Source organism: Anser anser (genome assembly GCF_964211835.1).
Source record: "Anser anser genome assembly, chromosome: 6".
NCBI lineage: Eukaryota > Metazoa > Chordata > Aves > Anseriformes > Anatidae > Anser > Anser anser.
The window spans coordinates 35637802-35654377 of record NC_139726.1 but is presented as its reverse complement, the minus strand read 5'-3'; the positions used below and the strand labels follow the sequence as shown (position 1 = coordinate 35654377).

The window sequence follows — 16576 nt, the reverse complement described above, 5'->3', positions numbered from 1 at the left end:
GTATGGTATGTGTTATTGCTCATCAAAGACATTTAATGGTCTCATGTCATGATTGGTCAAAAGGAGAACAGTTTTATTGAGACATAAAAGATTAAAGCAAGAAAAAAAAAAGAATAATATTTTTGTTTTCTTTGTGACTTCCAAGTGGTTATTTTTCAGTACTAACTGCTTTTTTTCTCCCATAATCTGAAATAGTTTCATAAAGATCAATTGTATTTGCCTTCATATAATCATTCCATGCATCCAGTTTCAAAACCATTGAAGATGTTTTGATCTATATCACACTCATACTTGACTAATGTTTTTACACGGTATTGGATAACATGAAATCTTTTGTGATGGGGAGGGACAGCAGCCATGGATGAAGCACAGATCTAAGGCTTTTAAGGTCTGTTGCCACAGTGTTTCCTGAAAACCTGACATTTAAGTGTCTGTGGCATACTTTTTTTGTGGGATATATGCAGTTACATGGCAAGTGATTATCTATAAATGAATGATTTTCCAGACAGTTTCAACATAATTAGGCTAAAGAATTAGTGAAATGAGAGTTGTTTGCGCATGCTTATAGCTTTCAACAATGTTTTTAACAAGATGCTAAAATTATTTTCCTCGAGATATTTACTGAAGAGTAGTATTAGCTAATTTAGAAGAACTCTGCTTTAATCTAATTCTAGGAAGTTATGGATACTTGAGAAGAATGGTTGTGGGATTTTTTCTTTATCCAATAGTACCATTTCTGCTTGTTGAAATAGACTCTGCATGGAAAAAGAATTGGTAAATTGGATTTTTTTTTCCACATTGATCTAAAATAAATTTATCAATTTATTGATGACTTTTCTGCTAAGTGTGAAGACAGGGATCACTTGAATTGTGAATCAGTTCACAAGAAGTGTATACGTATTTTTGTTATCTATCTCATACCAATAATATTCTTAAGGTTTTTTTCATTTCTTCTTTTCATTATGGATAGCAAATTTAGATAAAGAAAAAAATAGTTATTTATAATTAAAATATTAGTTTTGTACTGGAGATCCACTGTATAAGACCTCATTTTATTCTGCTTTTCTTTTTCTTGCACTTAATTTGGTTACTATTTGTCCTATTATCAAAAGACTTGAACTGTAATTGGAGAAGAGTCCTTGGAAGTTAAAGAACTTGCTGTGCTTTGCTATAGCAGAACTTGACATTCCTACACATGCCCCAAGAGGGAAGCAGAGTGGTAGCAAAATCACAAATTATTGATCTTTCTTCTCCCCCACCCCTCATTTTTTTCTTTATTTATTTGAATGGATCAGTCTCCAAGAGACTGGATCTCTCTTTTCTGGTATTTTCTGGTATCTGGTAAAATACCTTTTCTCGTATTTTGCCTTCATCACAGTACTAACAAAACATTTATAGAAAAATAAAAGTTTTGTTAGTACTGTGATGAAGGCAAAATACGTATAAACTGCCCTTCTGGTTTTAGTCACTGTTTTGTCTGTTTTTTAGTCACTGTTTTGATTTTGTTTTTTAATTAGTCCTTGCCAAGATAGGGGAAAGGTGGTTATGTTAGTGGAAAACACTACAAAATCTTTTGATACTCAATTCCTGTGCTAGTATCAGTGATTACTAATGCTATCAATAAGCCTATGAAAATATTTGACCAGTAAGGAGGTTAAGAGTGAGAAAAACTTAATATGAACTTTAGGCGTGGAAGAAACTACAGAAAAATCAAATGCTAGCATTAATGGAACTGGGGCATTCTTATGAATTATTCTGTTTCTGTAGCTTATTTTCACCAACCTTAATCTATAAATATGCCTATCCCTCCATCCCACCACCCCTAAATTTTAGTTCAGATATAGAACACAGACTCATGATGTAATAAACAGACAGAAAATTCATTCATAAATATATTTTCTTTCTTGTATAGGGCAGGTATATAGCCTGAATCTCATGTAATGGTATTTATCATTTGGTCTTTTTTACTCCAGCCACTTTTTGTTCTATTTCACTGTGCTTCCTTCTATATGTATATAGGTTGGATGAAGTTCAATAAGCAATAAAGTATTTTGAGTTTATTAAAACCATTTCAACCAGTATGCAATTAATTGAAATTCTCAAGTTTATAAATAATTGGGCAAAATATCTTTATGCTACTTATTGGGCTAGTAGTAGGAGGTGCCCCTGAGAATTTACAATATGATTTCATGAAAGATTAGGAAATGTTTCTCTTGGGATAGCCGTGGTATCCAAATTTATCATATTCTCTGTAAATTCCATGTGGGTATATCGGTTATTAATATGTTCTTATTATCACACCACAAATGTAGTTAGTGAGGTATTTAGTATAACACTGAATTTAATTACCATAACAATACACTAGCAAAATAGGGAAGTTATATTGCTTTCATTTTCCCCAGAGGAAACCTAGATGCAAAAAGTGTATGTCTTATCACATACAACATAATTATAATCTCAGGTAATATCTCTGTGAAGTCATCCTGAGTACTACAATAGTAATTTACCCACTGGATTATCACTGGATTAACTCTCACCTTGAAAGAGAAAGAAGGAAAGGAAAAAAAAAAAAAGAAAAAAAAAAGAAAAAAAAAGATTTCTCTTTGCTTTTGTTTTAAATGAAATAATAGAAGATTCCCATTAGACAAAAAGGGTCTTTCCATTGACCATGAATGAGTTGATGAGTCTTAAAAAGATTATTTTTGTCTTCTAATTTCTCATGGAAAATGAGATGACTGCCTATTTATTTATTTATTTTTGCATACATCATAAGTACGGGTTTACTTTAGGTTCTATTTAAAGTGGTGCACAGTTTAGCACAAAATATACTTCTTAGCATGCAATACTATTAAAAACAGTATGTTTGTCTTCTAAATTCTAATAGAAATCCCTTGACAAAAGGACGAAGTTCAGCAATATCTGTAGTATCTTTAGATACAATAAAATCAGAAATTCATGGATAAAATAGATAAAACATGTAATGCAGTCTAGGCAGAACCTGGTTTTATACAAGATAAGCAATTTTATGTGAAGTTGAACATGTCATCTGTCCTAGTTTCAAATGATTTGCTTCACTTAGAATACCAATCACTAACTGATAATCATTTTCAATAATGAATTTTTCACACAAGCATTTTTTCCACGATATCCATCCAAAACCATACTAATTTGTACTCATTATAGTACATTTTTCTGCCTATGTCAGAACATTAGTTAGGCATTTGAAGTTATACCAACAGTATGGTACATGAAAAGTTGTTCAAAATGTGTACTCTAATGGACTATTATTCAATTTTTAATTAAAACCCTATAAAAGATACTTTTTTCATTACTATATTGACACACAACCAAAGTTATGCAAATGCTCTGAAGCTGCATCGTCATCAGCTGCTCTTAGATCCAGATTATTTCAAAGGTCTTATATGGAATACAGAAATATCTTAAATTAGCAGCCAACAGAACAGAAAGAGATGACTAAATTGCTATAGGCTATGTTGGACAATGCATAGATCACTTTTATTGTGGACTTCACTTTTACTTGCACTCACCTTACACTCACCTTGACTTGATAGGTATCTTAAGAAACAAGATGTAATAGAATACGTAAAACTTTATTTTACTCCTTTTAACGAGGCATTGATTTCTTGCAGAGGAAAGTCTGAGGCAGTTCTTTACTGTGTATACATCCTATGTGTTAAAATGGGGTGTGTAATGCTATTTAATTTAGAATAATTCTGATATTCACTTGCTTGACCTTCTACAGGCCACCACCTAAATAGGTAAAAATAAATAAATAAAATCCTGTGTATCAAAGATTGCGCAACCACAGTCAATGTCTTCTGTTGGGGGATTTCAAGATGAAAAAATAAGGATGAGTCAGCTGATGGGACTAACCCTTAGAAAGTGACCTCATTCAATCTGAGCATTACTTAATCAATTTAAGAAAATCGATAATTGAAGAAAAAAAAAAAAGATCAGAATTACATTAATGAAGCAATTGTTTATCTCCAGTGCCCATGCTATGAAAAAAATAATTTCAGGAGAGATGACTTAGTGGATAATTCTGTAATAATTGCAATTTTATCCTTCATATAGGTACTCTAAATATAATATAGACTAATAATGACTGAATGGCTCCCAGTAGCTCTTGCCAAATGAATTGTGCAAGAATGAAGAATACTGTGAAAATAACATTTTTTTCAAAGACAGAGGACTTTTATTCCTTAAAATTGCTAATCTACCATTTTTAGAATATCATTTTCATTGCTGTTTCAAAAGACAATATGAAAATAGAGTTCTATCTCTTCCATCTTGCAGGTTGTATTTATCACAAAATTAGATGGTATTATTCCTTATAGCACATATCAAGTAATTTGATAATAACATTAATTCGAGCTTCCCACAGCAAAATGTAAGGATGGCACAAGCATTCTCTTTAACAGAGTAAATTCTTGGAGTAAAAACAGTAATATTCAAGCACGCTGAAAAGGAATATTGAAAGATATCATTTGTATCATTAGTGTAAGTCCCAGAGCATTCTTATACTTCTATTTCCCCAGTAGTTTTTCTACAGATATTAACATGAAGACACATTTTGTTACCATGAAACTCTACAGCTTTTGAGCTTTGGAATAAAGTGTGGTAGTGCTTGGGTTTACTATTTTTTTTTATCCATTTATCACCGTGATATGTCTTGTTTCTAATGGAAATGGAAAACCTGTTATGTTCCAGCTAAAAATGCCAGAGGCTAACGTACAAAACTTTGTTGTTTCTAATGTCATTTTCAGATTCACTATATAGATCTCCAGATCTATACCCACCAGTTCTTAAGAAGCAGAAGTGAACATTTTAAGAATATGGGAACCAAACCCACAATTGGAGAAAATAAAGTGTTAGCAACTCCCTTGCTTCTGCAGAGGTGATTACTAGTCTTCTCTGCATTTCTTTGTACTCTACTAAGTGTGTAAAAACACAGGAAAATTGCCCTCAAACTGAACAAGAGGTGTACATTATCTGTAGAAACAGATTGGTAACGTCATTTTCAGTAAACAGTAGGTTAGTGTGAAAATACTTACTTTAGCCATAGCTAATTGAGTTGCTGTAGTGGCACTCCTGTCTCTGTCAAAGTCAGCGATTCTTTGAGGTCTTACAAATACCTCCAGGAAAAGGGAGTGAGCACACAATGAATAAGATTATCTAAAGAAAATAAATGAATAATGATGTTAGGGCTCAGATGTGTAATTTGCATGGACAAGAATAATATGGATTTCGAGGGGGTCTATAGACTGTATAGTATTTAATACTGGGACTAACAAGAACTGATAAACTTTGTCATGCTCTTTGGAGTCTGATTTACGGAAGTAACATGACTGAGAGCTGTAGCTTTATGTGAAATTCAGGCTTCATGAAGACTGCCATAATATACTTCATTCACATTTCTGTAATAAGATTGTAAACAAATACTAGTTATGAATGTATTCTCTGTGAGGAAAATTTGTATGGAATCCATGAGGGGAGGATTACTGGTTATTGCTAGAGTTGAAAGAGAGTATTTTGAAAGAGAGTAGTAAGTACATAAAATAAATTAAGAATCCATTTTACTTCTGTGTTACTGCCACAACACTTGCTTGAATTTTTTTATTTTTTATTTTATTTTATTTTTCTGAATAGTAAGATCGTTGCCATCAAGATATTTGTCTTACTGCTTATGGAGTGCATCTGCAGGGACAGCTGCAGGGTCCCCAGGACAGTACATTGTCTTCTGAGCAGGGGCAAGGCTGGGAGCAGAGGTCTAGGACTCAGCATGTTTTTTAGGTGTGGGGCACGATGGTGCAAGAAGTAACAACAGAAGGAACTTCCATCCTCACAGAGTCTGTCTTCTTCCCCACTCACTAAAGCATCCAAAAACAAGGCAGAAAGAGGGGACAACCCTCTCCCTGTCTTACAAGGCTGTCCACACAGCTCCATCCTTCAAAGTACCCCTTTCCCCTCTGACAGCTACCACCCCGACACTCCACCAACTCCAAATGCCAGCTGACAGCTCTGGCACTTGGGTGTGTAGCTGCATTTACATTTCACGACTTCCCCAGAGAATCCACTGCAGGGAACACCTCCTCCCAGCCACCCCAAAACACCCCAGGCATCCCTTTTCTGAACTCACCAGCCACCAATGATGATGACACTGCCTCTGCTGGGAGAATCTGCCTGGCCACCTTGATGGAAGGCTTCAGAATCTGGGGCATCACTGAGGCTGGCACTCTGGGCACATTGAATCGGGCAGGAGAGGCTTCAGCCCTATTTACAGGGGGCTTGCTCTACGCTGGCTCAGCAGCATCATGCCAGAAACTCCTGGGCACAGGCTGTTTTCCAAATTACAGGGCAGCCCTGCTTCGAAAGGGCAGAAAAGGCTCTTTTGCAAGTGGCATACTGCAAGACACCTCACTTCTTAGTGGGGTGCTTACCCTATCCACATGCAAGCAGGCAGGAAGTGGCAGCGTAAAGGGTCCTGCCCTTCTTATAGGGCAGGCAACAGTTCTCCATTGAGGACAAAGTGATGCTCACCCTTCTTAAAGGGTTGTGATTCTCCTCAGGTAAGGAAAGGAGCAACAAAACAAAGGGCCACAAACAGGCCAAGACCCCAGCCCTCATTACAGAGTGGGTCACCCAGCTCCAAGGCAGGCTGGCCAACAGCAGGGCCAGCCATGCTCTTATGTGACCTGGGCTTGGTTACAGGCAGGTCCCTGTGCCCAGAGTGCCATTCTCTTTTCTTCTTCTTTTTGCTCTGTTTTTTATAAAATTTTCTTTCTGTCTCAGCCCCATATTTTTTTCTTGTGCTGTAAGGATATGAAATAAAAAAAAAAATAAAAAAAAAGGTCAGGATCTTAAGGCTTACTTTCTCAAATTTAAGAACTATAGCTTTTGTAAGTATAATCCAAAACTCTTGTTCCCACTTGGACCAAAAATTCTGTTCAGATTGTTTCCTTGATGATACATTTCTTTTTCTAAACTGTTTCAAACAATGAGGTCCTTTGAGTCAGCTCTAATATATTTTACTTAGAACCTATGGTTAGAACTAGCAGTAGTAGTCAATGAAGCTGCTTGAACGTTTCTTACTGAAATCTTCATCCTTTCTTCTGCTTTTCACACCTACCAATTTAGGGCCTGCCCCCCCCCCCCCCCCCCCCCCCCCCCCACTACCTTATATATTCTTTCCCCTTTCCACCAAAGGTTTTCATTCTCTTTTTGCACCTACTCTTGCCTTTCTGCCTTTAAGGGCTACCTGTTCCCTATTACCTGTTCAACCAGAGGATTCCTTAGATTTCTCATAAAATTTTTACCAGTGAATCAGTTTGTCTACTGTATATCAGTAAGGCACCAGCTGTCACCCAAATGCTTCTGCAATCCTCAGATAAGTCAGTATTTCCTGCCTAAACACAGAGAAACTACCTCAGTTATTCCTGCTCAGAACATTCTGCTCTCTGCACAGTGTTACCTCAGGGATTCCCTACCAAACTCCTCTGCTTTCCCTGCTGAGGAAACTTAGGGGTTCCTTCCCAAAGCCTTCTACTTTTCCTTCTGGAAATGGGTTCATACAGTCAGCTGTATCCTCCACATTCAGTTTAGGCTTTGTCAGTTTTCTATCGTGCAAAGAACTGTTTTGTTTTCCCAAACAAAATATTTTTATTTGTGTATTTTTTTAAGGAAGTCAAAACTCTTATTCAGAACCAGGAACCAAAGAATTTTATCTCATTTACAGGCTGGGCAAGAGGATGTAGGGTGAAAGCTGGAAAGGGAGTGGACAAAGCACGTGTCTCCCTTACCTCAAAAATTTTGGAGATCATTCTGAATTGGAATGAGAAAGGAAGAATTGAGCCCAGGCAGTGACAAAAATCTGGGAAATGCAATGTCCTCAACAGAGTCTAAATATTTAGTTCAAGAACTGGCTGAAACTCATTCAGCTGAACTGTATTTAACTGCCTCCTCCACTGGACTACTTCTCAGCAGAGCTGGCCTGTAACAGATAGCAATGGCAGTGTGCTTTGAACATTAGAAACAATCATAACACACTCTGAGAATACCACCTATGTATTGGAGCCAAACTGACTGCAACTATTAAATTAATGATATGTTATTAAAGCTCTGAGATATGTATGAAATCCAGTCATCAGAGTACTTGTATAATTACCACTTATTCATCAGACGTTTGAGTGCTGCAGTCTGCCATGCAAAATGGTGTCATCTGAAATGTGTTTGCAAGAACCAGCTTGTCCTTGTGGCACAATCAGGATCACACTGCCCTGTGGATTGCTATGTTGACATGCATATCAGGTGAAATAATTGTGACTCTGGAAAACTCAGAGAACTCAGGAGAAAAGAGAAAAATTGGACAAACCAAACTGAGCCAAACGAAGTACAGACTAGCTGCATTTTTCTGGATGTTCTGAGATACATCGCCTTGACAAAGGTTTCAAAACATCTAGCAGTCTTCTTGTGTCATTTTAAACCGTGATTCTTTGAAAAAATGATCATTAATCCTGTCAGAAAAGGATCTTTATCTCACCTTTGCGCATTATTTCATCCTTTGGTCCAGCCTACATCTAAGCTGGAGTTGATGTTTCTGTGAACGGGGAGGTTTTGCCCCTTGAGCTCTGGCCATTTCCCTGCCCCCTCGGGGAGAGACACTCCCAGCCTTTGGGGGAAGGTCGGCCATCAGCAGCCCCCTTGCTCTCAGACCGCACGGCCACGTCTAGTTTAACTAACGCTTGCTGCTTTCGTCACGTCGGTCACGACAGCTTTTTGCTGACCTTCGCTTCAGTACAAGCTTCGTGGCTTTGCCTACACTGCGCCGGGTCCCTCGGAGGGGACGCGGCGTGCTGAGGGAGGCGGGCTGGGGCGTCACCGTTAGGCACCGGCACGGGGGGGTGGCGAGGAGGCTGAGAGCGCTGCCCCTTCGTGCCCGAAAGGACTCCGGACGGTCTGTACGGTAACGGGAGAGCGACCGTTGGTCCCTGCACGCGGCGGGCGGCTGTAAGGCGAGGCGGGCGCTCCCCCCACCCCGCTCTGTGAGGGGCCGTTCCAGCGGGCGCCCTCGGGGCCCGCCTGGGTGCGAGGAGCTTCTGAGAGACTTTGGGAGACGCCGCATTTAGCTTGTGAGGAGAACGTTTGTTCTGTAGTGTTCGTTTTCGATTTTTTTTTTTTTTGTCTAGCTTAAAAAACTCTGGTTGTTTTCAACTTGGTAGCCTTCCCTTCTGGTTTAACGTTGTATTGTTGGAGGAGTGAGCAATTTACCAGTAGCACAGGCATATTGTCAAGCTTTTACTGTGTAGGCCAAAAAAATGAGTATTACACTTATATATTTAAATGCGTTGTTTTTACTATTCCCTTATAGATTAACACCAGAGGCGCAGTCCTGCCCATCACCCAACACACGCAGGTGGAGCAGTGTTGGTCTGAAATGCTGGAGCAGTCATGCCTGCTGGGCGGGTGGAAACAGCAGAAGCTGTGTGTGCTGTGCTTGGTTTTCAGGTCAGGTTGGCATAGAAATGGGATCTTCCTGAAAAATGGGAAATACAAGGGCAAATTTACTGCTTTTCACAATGGCAGACTTTTTGTTAGCTGTGTTCAATGGCTTAACTAAACTGATAAGGGTAGCAAGTAAACAAGTTTCTAAGTAATTCAGAGATGTGGTTTAAGCTGTTTTCTCATAGGAAACCAGAATTCCATAACACTGGGAAAAAGTTGTGAATGAACTGATTACAGAAACAAAGTATCTAATACTTTGTACATCTTTAAAGCTATTAAGAAAAGCGCTAAAGGTGGTGGGAAAAGGGGTGATTTCATTACTGGGTGTAAGCAGTAGCTGCAGTACTAAAAAGTGCTCTTTAATATTCCTATTTGAATGTATGTACAGCGGAAGAGATAAGGAATGGTAAAGGTCAAACAGCTCTGCTCCGTACCCTTCTAGATATCACAGTATGTTGCGAATAAATTTGACTAGCAGCATCTGTTTGCCATGTATGTAAACTGCCAAATAAATTCCTTGAAGATGAGGAAAAAATGCTTCAACTTCCACTGGCTCTGCTTTGAGCATGTAAACACCTTTATAGATTTAATGAATTAGTGGGGGAAAAGGATTTAAAAAAAAAAAAAGTAATAAAAATGAATATTGAAACAGTTTTAAATACACTGTCAGGAGTACTTCTGGAGTATAAATTAACTTCTGCGTTGGTGAGCACAGTGCTACAATAGTCAGACCTCAGTCTGGGTTAATGGCAAATGAGAGAAGAAAATTTCAGTTATATCATCAGCTACAACTTAATACTTTACCTTATAAAACAGTTTTTCCGTCTCTAGCTTTGTAAGACTAGATGTGAAAGGTAAGTACGTGAAACAAAACTGTGTATGGATATGGTTCATTGTTAGAATGAATTAGTAGGACCAGAGGACTTACTAGTTCCAAGGCAGGTAGTAAAACTATCTGTGGAATGTTGGCAACTGTAATAAGGCTCAAGATTATCTTCTGTGGAAATAGTGGGTCCAAAGGCAGTACAAAATTCCCTTCTCTTCCAGGCTAGCCTGTGAAAGTGACAGTGTCTAAACTTTTTCTTTTGTCTTGTAGTCACTTATGATCAAAAGACATTAAAAAAAAAATCAAAGATGGAAAAACTGCTACAAGCTTTCTCTAAATGGTATGATTGGATTAGATAATGATGCTTAACATATTTCCAGTGGATTCTGCTGGACAGTGTTATTTAAAGGGTAAAGGTTGCATAGTAGCTGTTCCTTTGTCTTTCCCTACCTCTACAGGAAGGGAACAGACATCAGAAACAGTAGGTATCTCTTCTTCCACTATTTTTTTTTTTTAATTAAAAAGACAAACAAAAAAACACATACCAATAAGTAAGTATTGGCCTATTGCGTCTGACAAAAAACAGCTCTGTGGACTGACCACTTTTTTCCCCTCTCTCTTTATGGAGTTGTCTTAAATCGTGACTGAAGCTTTGCAAGCTTAGGTATCACGGCTTGTTTTCTCTAAAATGGTTTCAGACTCCAAACTTTATTCTGAGACTAGCATGTTAGGTAGAATAAAATTCTCACAACATATACCTGAATTAATAAATTCAATTTTTACACTTGGTAAAATAATTCTGTATTGAACAGAATAATTCTGCACTGAACCATGTTGATTCTGTGGTTGGTAGAAAAGTTAAACTTTGTAGAGGATGGATTTTTTTCAAGACTTCAGTCTTGAAAATTAGGCATTACTTTTCTTATAGTTTCTTTGGTTTTCCACAACTTAAGTAGTAAGATTGTAACTGCAAAATACATGTCTGTCACATGTATCCCTTTACACATGCTATGAATAATACCGTCAATCAATCTGAAATTTGAAAAAATAAAATAAAGGCATGCCATTAAGCCTTACGGAGCACCACCCCACCATCAGAGGCAACATACATACCTTCCTACAGAGAACTGCAGTTACTTCGAAGTAATTTCCAGTTAATTATATAAGCGGCTATTTATATGAACACCTGGTAAGGTAGTACATTAGCAGAGAGCAACCAGCAGCACCTAGTGCTTTTCAACTAGTGGCTATTTCAACAAATTACTGGCAGAATTCTAGAGGATCAGTGATTACTCACTGAGTTTAGTAGACAAAAAGGGTCAGGGTGGGCATTAAGTAGATTGCTGTCAGCTTTGCAATCAGTGAAGTGTTAACTTTGGCCTTTGCATTGCTGTAGGAAGGCATGTTTATGCTTGTTTTCAACTGCAATTAGCTGTATAATGCAAGTATTTTCTTCAGGGCCTTTCAAAAGTTTTTATAGTGGTAGATGAGGATTTGCAAGGTTGAGAATTAAGTGTTAACCACAGGCAATGAAAGAACTGTAATGTGCTATGAAATAGGGAAACTGAAGAAGTTGCTGTTGCGGTGGAGCCAGTGTCACCAAAAGGCAAGAGTCCATTCTCTCCTTCTCCTTCCTTTCCTCGCACATCCATATGGATAGGTAATCACCTCTCCTTTCCTTGAACAAACTTGTGGATCCCTTTGCTGAGCATTAGTGAATTGAGTGAGAAGGCCAAAGAAGCAGTTGAGCTGGTGTGACAGAAAGATGTGATGGCTGGGTACAAAAGAAAGGTAGGGGGCAGGCAGAGAGCAGGTCATTCATTCATCTTCTGGAGGTAGAGGGTATTTAGACTGAAACATGCATCTTAGCTGTGAAATGTGACATTTCCTAAAAAAAAATAATATATATGTATATATGTAATAATAGTAATAAAAACTGTCAGGGAGCAGAAAAGGCAGGTTGTTTCACCAGAGAGGTTGTTTCAGGCAGACAGGAGCAGTCCCACTGGGTACAAAGGGTACAGTCCCACAGTGTGAATGAGGCAAGGACAGAGGTCCTGGGGATGGCACCCAGGGGTGGTTAAGGATCCATATACACAGGCAAGTTTGTCATGATAAGGCAGGTCTGAGATCAACCTGGGGAGTGAGCAGGACAGGGTTGGGATTAGGTCTAGAGAGAGTAACCAGAGTCAGACACAGCCCAAGGATCACAAGGCAAGTTCCGCAATGATGGGGTGGGTTTTAGGTCAAGGCAAGTCAGTCTGTCAGCCAGGGTCTGGAACAATGGCTTGACACAGGCATGGCTGTAACACTGCTGCAGTGCTGGTTTCCCAGCACCGATGTCTAGTTGGTCCTAAGAAGCTTTGAAACCGTGTCAACAGAGCTGTGATCTTGATTTTGTTTTTCACCATGTGAGGTAGGCAAGAGCCGAAGGCTAGATTCTGACCGATAGCATACATGTATGCATATACTGTATAGCATACAGTAGGAATAATTTTTTTTTCAATTCTCTTCAGTGCCAAGCAGCTTCAGGGGACATTGAAAAAGAAGGTAGTGAATGAAGTATTGTATCTGAGCTGTCTTGCAGTGAGAACTTGACAAATTAGAACACTAGTTCTTCTATAATTGGAAAAACAGTGGGAGGTTAGATAAATTTCCACTTCAATGCTGATGACTCAAATCTGGTTGTAGTTATTTTCTTGTTTCTCCTTAAATGCTCAGATGAATAGCTATATATGCTCCAGATGTTTTCTTCCTCCCCCCCCCATATACATAGAAAAATGCAAAAAAGGGACTCCCTGTCAAAGAAAAGTAGGACAGATAGAATGGGCCAAATGAGGAGTAGTCGGTCATATGAGGTGTGATATTTGAAAGGGGAGTCAAGTCAGAAAAAGGATGATTTATAGACAGTTAAGTAAGACAGTTATGAGGTTAACTTAGCTTCCTCTGAGTCTCTGAATATGTGTTTTTGAACCCTGGGAGATACATAGCTCTGGCAGATTACTGGAAACACACTAATGTGTGGTGTTTGTCTTGGCCGCTTAAATAGTTCATGAAACCAAATAGGCCTTTTTGTAGATATTATACTAAAACAGGGCCAGTTTTTGCATTAGACTTAAGGCATATTTGGAACATGTAGCTGTCAGTTTAGAGTTGTCTTATATGTCAAAATGATAAAATGCATTATTGAACCACATTTCCAACCTATATAAATGAACATTGGTTTTCATTAATTTCTGTTCTAATAAAGGATCCAGACACATTTATGCTGAAGTTGGTGACATTTTCGTACAGCTGTCTTATGGATAGCCAAACTTGCCTTTTTTTCTACACTGTTAAAATATGCTATTTAAATATACCTAAAATTACAGGGAGAAAAGGTGGTAATATGAGAAAAATGACCTAAATTCAGGTTGATGCAAGTAGAGATAAGGCTGCACAAACTACAGTAATGTTTCCTAGCTCTTGAGGGGTTCTCACCATTCAATTGCAAAATTGCTGCATTCTACAGCTCTCCAAAAATTGTACATATAGAGTTCTATGCCCTATGCAAGTAGTGTATAACAATACCAACCACTGTGTGGGTAATGTATTAACCCTCTAAAATGAGAAACCTGGAAAGTTACTGAACATAAAATGAAATGGTCATTATGAAGCCTTTAGTATATGTGAAATAGATAAACAGAAATTCAATAAATGCAAATACTTCTTTTATGGAAATGTTTAATGTGTGTGTGCAAAATTTCTCATCTTGTAGATGAGATTTATGTGAACAAATGGTGAGTCATTCACTGGAATATTTCTCCCGTGTCAGTCATAGTAATATTCCAAATTTAGAGCTTTTTGAGTCATTGAGGCTTGGAATTGACTTTTAGGTTTTGGTTTTGTTCTGATTTTAGTGAAAATATTCAGTTGTGAGCTTTATATATAAAATAGGTCATTACGAATGTCTACTGTTCTGATGCATCGCTGTCTGCATGTGGAATGATAGATCCATTCCACAGCATACATTAGTAATGCTTGTGTACAACCTGAATTTAAGTCCTGTCCCAAGAACTTCAGTTAATCAAAATGTTGCCAAATAATGCTTCTCTATTTAATCTAATGATACATTTGTGGTACCTTTGACACTCCCTGTATAATCAAACTAATAGAGGCATAATTAAGAACAATTATATACGTTAACTAACACGCATCTGATTAGTGCTACCTACTCTGTGTTGTTAGAACAATAATGTACTTAGAACTGGTTTTGCTACAAGGAAGTCCATATTTTTGCAGCTTTAAGCTGTCTAAGTTTTAGGCTTGCCTCTGGCTTTATAGAAGTTTGTCTAGGTTCAATCAGTTTGTTAGTCAGCTTTACCACTTTTCTCTTGTTTTTTCTCAAGCACTTGTCTCAGCTGCTACCAATTTGTAATGTTTTTGCGACTGAAATGTGACACCAGGTTCAGGGAAACATTAGGGAACGCATTTGTGTAGGGAAAAAGGAACAAATTATCATTAGTTTATATTACCTTTAAGCCTTGCATCTCCTGCTGTGGATATGCTAAAAAAGCCAGGGAAGGAACTTGCTCTGTATATGCGTGGGAAGAAATCCCACAATAGGATTCTTGCAGTTCACTTAATGTGAGGAAACTCCATTCTCAAGGGAATAAGTGAATATTCAGTATTCCCTCTAATACAAATTGATTTATAAAGAGAAGTGGGTGAATATAACTGATAATTTGCCAAAGGATGTGGCTGAGTTGTTCATCCTGTGCAGGTTTTCTACTTATGTGCAGTACAATGACCTTTCCAAATTTAATAATACTTGCTTACTTTTTCATTTGAAAATTAGGCCTGGAGGTTGTCCCCTCATGTTTGTAGTAAGAGGCTGCATTAGCTCTGAAACCGTGGCCTGGTCTCTCTGGAATTTCAATTTCATTTTAAACCTGTCTTAATATGCTATCTTACTACATTTTCATCATGTTACATTCGATTTAAACTTTCATGCTAGATGTAAGGAGGAGATTAACATCTAGGATTTGGTGGTGGAGCGGAAAAAGAAACCATGGTTTATTTTTATGTCAAAAGGACTTGCTGAGTGAAAGAGTGGTATACACCCTGGAGAAAAACTCCAGTGCAAAGTCATCCTTTTTGTATGAGTTCTACTCTTTTCTGCAAGTAACTAAACTTATCAATTGAAGGAAAGCTTAAAAAAAAAATCCTCTTCTTTTAAGAAACACAAATATCGGTCATTCTTTCTTTCTCTTCTTAACTGAGTGCTAAATGTAGTTTTTTGCATTTCTTGCCCTGGGTTTTTGATGCATTGGTGGAAGGTAAATCTGTGGCTTGTGGTTTGTTGCAGGAGGAGGTGAAGGCAGCTTGGTGTTCTGAGTGCTTTGACTCTGGTTCTGTGCCTACTTTTCAAATGTGAGGATTCAAGGACCCAGGGGTCCCTTCCTCTTTGTGTCTTATGTTGTATTTTCATGATACATATAAAACCTTGTTCATGAGTATTCACATAGTATATATGCATATAATAAATCCACCAACATTGTAAGCATTTTATTATTTACAAATTCTTGCTAACAAACTGTTCCCTACTTAAATTAACAAAATTCCTAGCTCTATTAATAAAAGGTGTTTATTTTCTTCCTCTAACTTGTTTTCTTGTTGCATAGAGCTTGGAAATTACGTGTAAAGTGTTAGCATTACAGGAAATGGCTCAAACTATGACTTTTACCATGAAGTATGTTCATAACTGCAAACACTTCAGAATTGTTTTCTATAAATAATCACTGGTGTGGAAATATGTTTTTTTTTTTTCTTTTTTTTTTTTTTTTCTTCTTTGAAACCAGAAACTAAGGACTCATCTGCTGTTGATTATCATGCTACCACATGTTAATTATGCCTGGCAAAAGGTCTTGTTGTTTTCCATTATATGTTTGCAGAGAAGCTAGTTAGTCCTGCTTCTTTTCAGTGAACTGGGCTGATGTCCAATAGAGCTATTTTTAGTAACTGCATTGTCATAGTTTATACCAAATGGTGAAATTTATAATTATCAGGATGAAATGTACAACCTGAAAAGGAAGTTCTTGGGGAAACGTGTTTGTGTTCAGTTTGTTCTGTACTGATGCCATATTCATGACAGCTAGGTTTTGCAGTTTATTTATGCATTTGCTTATTTTATTATTGAGCTCTTACAACAACTAAAAAATAAGCTGATATTTTGCACCTTAAGTTGTG

General features: G+C 37.7%; 1 protein-coding gene and 1 long non-coding RNA gene across 6 annotated transcripts in view; one reads left to right on the top strand and one right to left on the bottom strand.

The window, feature by feature from the left end:
- Positions 1-2682: 2682 nt before the first annotated feature.
- Positions 2683-7167, bottom strand: LOC310902070. 2 transcript variants are annotated; one of them, XR_014586464.1, is made up of 4 exons: positions 7114-7138; positions 6161-6833; positions 5076-5196; positions 2683-4481 (listed from the first exon to the last, which is right to left on the bottom strand). It is a non-coding gene; the product is annotated as an uncharacterized lncRNA (long non-coding RNA). The 2 variants fall into 2 exon arrangements; XR_014586463.1 differs by having other exon boundaries at positions 6161-7167.
- Positions 7168-8687: 1520 nt separating this feature from the next.
- Positions 8688-16576, top strand: part of TFPI (tissue factor pathway inhibitor) — a 75067-nt gene continuing 67178 nt past the window's right edge. The window contains exons 1-2 of one of the 4 annotated variants that reach the window (XM_083842940.1): positions 8688-9149; positions 9389-9525. The gene's annotated coding sequence lies outside the window, so the exon portion shown is untranslated. The remainder of the gene's footprint in view (positions 9150-9388; positions 9526-16576) is intronic. The other 3 variants (XM_083842945.1, XM_083842941.1, XM_083842946.1) reach the window with 3 other exon arrangements.